Source organism: Alexandromys fortis, unplaced genomic scaffold (assembly GCF_014885135.2).
Source record: "Alexandromys fortis isolate MF-2015 unplaced genomic scaffold, M_Fortis_MF-2015_v1.1 scaffold_29, whole genome shotgun sequence".
NCBI classification, from domain to species: Eukaryota; Metazoa; Chordata; class Mammalia; order Rodentia; family Cricetidae; genus Alexandromys; species Alexandromys fortis.
In genome coordinates, this window is record NW_026067891.1 from 3,430,995 (window position 1) to 3,437,488 (window position 6,494).

Consider the following 6,494-nt stretch of genomic DNA (forward strand, 5'->3'; position numbering starts at 1 on the left):
TACCCCATAGGGCTGCGGACACAGCTCTCGGGGCAAGGCTTTCTGAAAAGGATGGGTGCAGGAGAGTGAGAGAAGGGTCCTCCGTGGAGAAACAGCCCCCTTTGGGAGCACTCTGTGTTCCTCGTCTTCCTCCGTGCTTTCCACCCAATCAAGGACCTGGGAGCTGATGAGAGACTTGGCCTACCATAACACCAAAGAGTCTATGATGAGCTGGGCTCCCCTCTTGCTTATGCCTCGCCAGGTAGCCAGTGTGGACAGGACCTGGTGACGGATCCTCCAGGGACCTGGCTGAGCAGATGTCTACCCTGGCTCCCTGATCCATGGTGGCTCTCTGAGGGGCTTTATGCATCTCTTGCTATTTAAAAACAGTTTCCCTCCACCCCCAGGCAAAGTGACAGGTGGCAGAAGACCAGGATCATGTGGGAGCTGACGGGTTAGTGGTCAGGACTCTACCCAAAGAGAAACCATTATGACAAGAGGAGGCTACCCCCAGAAAATACTGTCCCCTAAGTGGGAGAGAGATTCCAGTCAGCCTTAGGTTACAGTCAGACCCAGGGTCATGTGGTGGCCAGAAGCTGGGCCTGGCTCCTGCCCTTTTTGGCTTCACTCATGTGTGATCTGGTGTCCCTCACACCCTAAAAGAAAGCCTGGAATGCCTCCCAGACCTGCAGGTGTGCAGGGGCTTCCCAAATTTCCTCCTACAGCCTCTGCCTGAGGCCCCTGGGGGACCTCACCCCAGTGTGACCCTGGCCGGGGGTTTCAAGGTATGTGAGCAAACTTCTGCTTCTGGGCGAATTCCCCAGCCAGGGAGGAGTGGGGCTTTCCTGCCAGAATACAGAGTTCAGCAGGCAGTAGCCTGAGTGACCAGCAGTAGGGACAGGGGGTGCTCCTGTCTCAAAGACAGGCATAGCTCCACCTGCAGCTTGCTGCAACTCCAGGCACAGAGCAGAAGATGACGGTTAACCCACCAGCAGCTGGGACCCCAGGGAACTCTGTAGTCCTCTACCCTCCCCATCCTGGCATGAGCCCTCAGAGATTTGAGCTGCATGTTGGTGGATCTTCGATTACATTAGTAACTGGCTTCCTCCAGCCTCCTCCTTTGGAATGGGTGTATCTAGAGTTCCCCCATGGATCTGATACCATGTCTATTTTCCTGGTGCCAGGTTTCAGTCTCCGCCTCCCCATGAGAGGTGACTCCTACCCCTAGGAGCTAGGCCATGCCAGCACTTGACCAGCCTCACAGGGTAGACACTGGGAGCCTCGATCCCCACTGCTGCCGGCCCTGGGCTTGTCAGCCCCTCGCAGCTCAGTGTTGGCTAAGGGTATCCTGTCTTCCCCTAGGAGCTCCTGGGGCGCAGGTCAGGGGTGGCAGTACACTGTTCTCTCCCTGAGGTGCCGGTGAAGTGGGTCTTGAGGTCTGGGCCAGGAGTAGACTACTTCCTGATTTTCCTGGAAAATTCCCTTGGAATCTACTTGGCCAAAAGCCAAGGCTCCTCAGGGGCATCTTCCTCCTTCCCACTTCAGACAAAAGCACATGTGACTGTCCCACCCAGTGAGGGCAGAACTCCCTGGGATGATTCATCTGTCCTTCTCCAGAAGCATGGCCTCTCTTTGTGGGGCAGATAGGGCTGGGGACACATTCAGAGCTGGTGAGTGACAACCCAAGGCTAAGTTCTCCTGGGGCAGGTAACACCTCTTGGGAGACAGGGTCCTGTGCTCATTGGTTCCTACCTCCTGAGGGTGGGTCACAGTGCAGTCGGGGCACCCTATGAATCCCAACTAAACTCAGAGATCCTCTGTCCTCTCTCAGACAGGCCCTGAAGGACAAGTAGGAACCACGTTGGAGAGTCTGGACCCACAGGTATGTCTAGTGGGCTGGGGGGGCTGATGGGCTGGTGGGTGGGGTTGGTGGGCTGGTGGGTGGGACTGGTGGGAGGGGTTGTAGACTGGTGGGAGGGGTTGGTGGGCTGGTGGGTGGGGCTGGTGGGCTGGTGGATGGGGCAGGATTGCTAGAGGGTTTTTTTGGGTGGAGGAACTCCACACTCCAGTTTTGTGGGGAATCCACAGAGAACAAGCTGCACCTCCATGCCTCTGTTCCCTGACACTTCCCTTTGCTCTTCTCTCTCCCCAGACGCCATCTTTGGACTCCTCCCTCGGCCTCAGTTCCCACATTTGGGTAGTGGATAGAACAGCTTCTGCTATCCTGACAAGGACAGGCTAAGCACCGCATGAGCACCCCAGGCAGGGAGTGACCAGGCCAGGCCGAGATGGGGTCTTATCATAATCATCAACTCAACCCAGGAGACCCTAGGTCTGAGGCCCAGCCTCCTTCTGCCAAGCTAGCCTCAGACTCAGAGATCCACCTGCCTTTGCCTCCCAAGGGCTGGGATTAAAGGTGTGTGCCACCACCGTCTGGCTTGGCCTTGCTTTTTAAAACATGACTGCTAGGAAATCCCACCTGTGCAGGCAATTCATATTGGACGTCGCTGTCTTGTGACATGCATGACCCTGTGGATTTGAAATCAGAGACCCTCCCAAGGTCAGGCCTTCCAATGCTCTCTCAGGGAAGGAATGAGAGGAGGGTCACCAGACCCACAGTTCCGCCACTGTCCCTCTCCTGATCTCCTCGTGCAGGAGATCCTACCTCAGCTGCACACGGCCTCTGGAGGTGCTGGAGGGTATGAGGGGGAGCTGACTTAAGGAGGAGGGTTAGGGGGTTGTCACTTATGCTGGAGGGGGACTTTCAGTGATGCATCTGGGACATCGTGTTCTGGTGAGTACCTCTCCCTCAGGTTTCAATAGACCCAGTGAATGAGCTGGTCCACTGAGCTGCACATGGTCTGCTGTCGTTGTCTCCTCTCCTTGAACAGTCTCATCTTGGGTCAGGCTGCTCCTCATTTCCACAGCCGCTCTCTCATTCACCCCAAGTGTGATTATGGTGACTGCAGGAAGGGAGAGGCCCCAATGCAGCTCCTGGCTTTACTAGGTTGTCAGGCCTTCTTCTTTCATGGAGAGACAGGCCGACATTGCTAAACTGAAAATGGTGGGTCTCAGGCATGCACACATAAGCCTCACTGGTCCTGTGGTCCTCTACTGCATAAGCGCAGAACAGTAAGGGCTTGGAGACACGTTGTGTTTATGGTACACTCAGGAGCTGTAATGTCCTGTCATAGATTAAACTGGGGCCCCAGACATTCAAGGTCTCTGAGGCCAATTCAAATGGAAGTCACAGGGGATCAGTGGCACTAATCTGAAGACAGCATCACTATGGAAACTGGAAGGTAACAGACACAAAAGGGCAGTGAAAGATGCCCAGGGGGGCTGAGGAGTGTACCCACAGGTCAGGATGGCAGCTGCATAGGCCAGGTGCCCCTTCCAAGGCAGAGAAGTCCTCCCTGTGCCCTGACCGTGCCACCCAGGCTCCCGGACTAAGAGAAAGCAGACTGTGCTCTTTTTGAGTCACTTGGCTCAGGCCCTGGGAAATGGCACACCGCTTCACGGAGGTGGCTGTGCCCAGGCCTCAGCTCAAGTCATCCCATCAGCTAACCCCTCCCTGCCGGAACCAGCCATCCTACCCCTGCCCCGTGAGTGTTCTCAGCACCTCCGCTCCATAAATAACTTCACAGGACCATATGCAACAGGTTTCATTCTTTGTCCGAGCAGCAGAGGAGGCTAAGAGAAGTTGTACCATCTGCACAAAGCCACACAGCAGGCTTAACTATGAAGTTTTCCCTATTTTACAGAATAGCACAGAGGCCTCCAGTCATACGGACCTCTGGTCAGGCCCATCCTAAGAGCCAAAGGGCCCAACACAACTCAAGAGAGGCCAGTATGTGAGTGTCTGGGTTCCTAAATCAGGTTCTCTCCCCAGTGATTTCTATAATGGTGGTACCTCTGTATCCTGCTGCTTGTGGATGCTCTCCTCCCCATAGGGCTGTCCCACTTGCATGGAGTCCCAGACTCTACTCACCAGGAGGGCTAGTGGACAGAGTCGGGAGGCTGGCAGGGACATGGGGGTTGGGAGTCACAGGCAGATCCAGGGGGGATAGAGATACCTAACTGCCGTTTTACTCCTGTGTTGCATCAGTACACTAGAATTTTCTAGAAGGTTCAACCCAGACACCCACAAAGGGAAGAGGCTTGGGGTCAGAAGGCCAAGATGGAGGAATGAGACCATGAGTCCAGACAGCTCAGCACTGGATGCAAGAGGAAACCAGAAGATCATCTTAGTGACTTGTTACTGTGACCAGAAAAATCCCACAGAGACACTGTGTACAGGAAAGGTTCATTGTGACTCAGGTTAGGCCCATCACAGTGGAAGCATGCAATGTGAGTGCCACCCACAGGGGTGGGAGCATGAGGCAGGGGCTCCACCCACAGGGATGGGAGCAAGAGTCGGGGGCTCCACCCACAGGAGTGGGAGCATGAGGCAGAGGCTCCACCCACAGGGGTGGGAGCAAGAGTCGGGGGCTCCACCCACAGGAGTGGGAGCATGAGGCAGAGGCTCCACCCACAGGGGTGGGAGCTTGAGACAGTGGCTCCACCCACGGGGGGTGGGAAAATGAGGCGGGGGGGGGGGGGCTCTCCCACAGGGGTGGGAACATGAGGAGGCAGCTCTTCACTTCTGCCATGGTTCATGGCAGACCATGAAACAGGTAAGATTAAATGAAGGCTTTGCTCTAACCCTCAAGACCCATCCCAGGTGACATACTTCATCCAGTGTGCGCGGAGCAGGGTGAGGCAGGTAGGGGGGGACACTGCTTCCCTCAGGCTCTGCAACATCCCCAAACAACACCAGCTGGGGAAGCCAGTGCTTAAAACATGAACCTATGAGGGGAATAGTTCATGGTCAAACCAGAGTGGGATGGGAGGAAGCTGAAGACTTTGGAGGGGAACCTGACTTTCCCCACAGACCTCAGTTACTGACCCCCATACCCTCAAGGGAACAGATCTGTGCCTGAAGGCCCTCCATGCTTTGGGATCAGTCATAACAGCAGCATCCACACCTTGTCCCTGCAGTTGGCCGGGTGTACAGACCCAGCCTTGAACAAGGCTTCTAGGGTTTGCACATAAGTAACACCAGTGCGAGACCCTGGGGCCTTCCATGAGCCTCCAGATTTTGCATTTGTATAAGGGGACAAGTGGGGTTCATAGGCTCCCTTGGGGAATGTAAGGATTCAGGGTTGATCCAAGACAAGTGATGTGTCTCCCTGGCCACATCAGCGTAGGTCTCAACCCCTGTGCACATATCCACATGGAGAGCTGGCTCCACCCTGCCTGATGGGCCTGGACTGGGCTGTTCCTCATGGCCCCACAGCCTCTCCCTGGCAGCTGGCAGCTTCGCCTCCTGTTTTAAATTGCAGCCTGGTGGGGTTCCTGTGGCCCCTTGCCCGTGGCTCCCCTCCGGCTTGGCAACCAGGAAGTGCATGGCCCTCTGAGGTGCTCTGGGCTGCTCTATCCAGCAGGCGTGGGCTGGGTGGAAAATGACCTCAGAGGGCGGGGCAGTGGGGCGAGCCTTAGGGAGACCGGGATCTCCCAGGGCCACCAGGTTCCCACGCCTCAGCTGCATCCAAACACTGTGCCTAGATCCTTGGTTCTGTGATGGAGGAGGAAGACCCTCATTCTTAGCCCTTTAGAAATGCCTGGTGTTGCTCAGCTCCTTCAGGCCCTGCGGAAAGGAACACAGGCAGTAGGCGGCCCTGCCCTGCCCTGAAGGCTAGTGTGAAGGGAACACAGGCAGTAGGCGGCCCTGCCCTGCCGCTGAAGGCTAGTGTGAAGGGAACACAGGTAGTAGGCGGCCCTGCTCCCACAAGCCAGACCCAGATATTACACCTCCACCCGTGAAGATGCAGTCAGGGCCCAGCATGGACAGCTGTGGACACAGGTCAGATGAGACAGCGGCCCAAGAAAGAGCTCTCTCCACGTCATTTAGACCAGGCAAAATCTAGGCACTCATGATAGGCTCACAGGAGAGGCAAGAGGTTCAAGGTACTGGCAGCTAACAGGCCATTCCTTGGGAGGAGGATCAGGACATAGTAGTGAGCGTTCTCTTAATGGCAACAAAATTCCTCAGAGAAGCGACCTGAGAGAGGAAGGGTTTCCTTTGGCTCACAGCTCAGGGGATACAATCCAGCATGGCTGGAATACGTGTGGCATGGCGGGAACTTGGGGTTCAGCTTGTGACTCCACTTGATCTTGGGGTTTAGAAAACAGAACATTTGGGTAAGAAGGAAGGCTGGGCTATAAGCCTGAGGTCTGCCACCTTCACCATACCTCAAGCGTCATGGTTCCATAACTTCTCTGAACAGCTCCACCAGCTGGGAGCCAAATGTTCGGACACAGGAGCCTGGAGGGAGGGCAGAGGGCATTTCACATTTGAACCTTAACACACCAGGGCAGGGCTGGGGCCCCAGTGAAAGCTGGGATGAAAGCCCCTGAGTCCACACAGGGCCTGAAGTTGTGATCATCTGGCATGGCAGAGGTCACTGGGCCAG

General features: G+C 55.8%; 1 long non-coding RNA gene across 1 annotated transcript; it reads left to right on the forward strand.

Annotated features, from left to right (window-relative positions):
- The first annotated feature begins 1,257 nt into the window (after positions 1-1,257).
- On the forward strand, positions 1,258-2,400 carry LOC126498597 (uncharacterized). The gene is made up of 3 exons (XR_007590850.1): positions 1,258-1,649; positions 1,811-1,861; positions 2,132-2,400. It is a non-coding gene; the product is annotated as an uncharacterized lncRNA (long non-coding RNA).
- Positions 2,401-6,494: the final 4,094 nt, after the last annotated feature.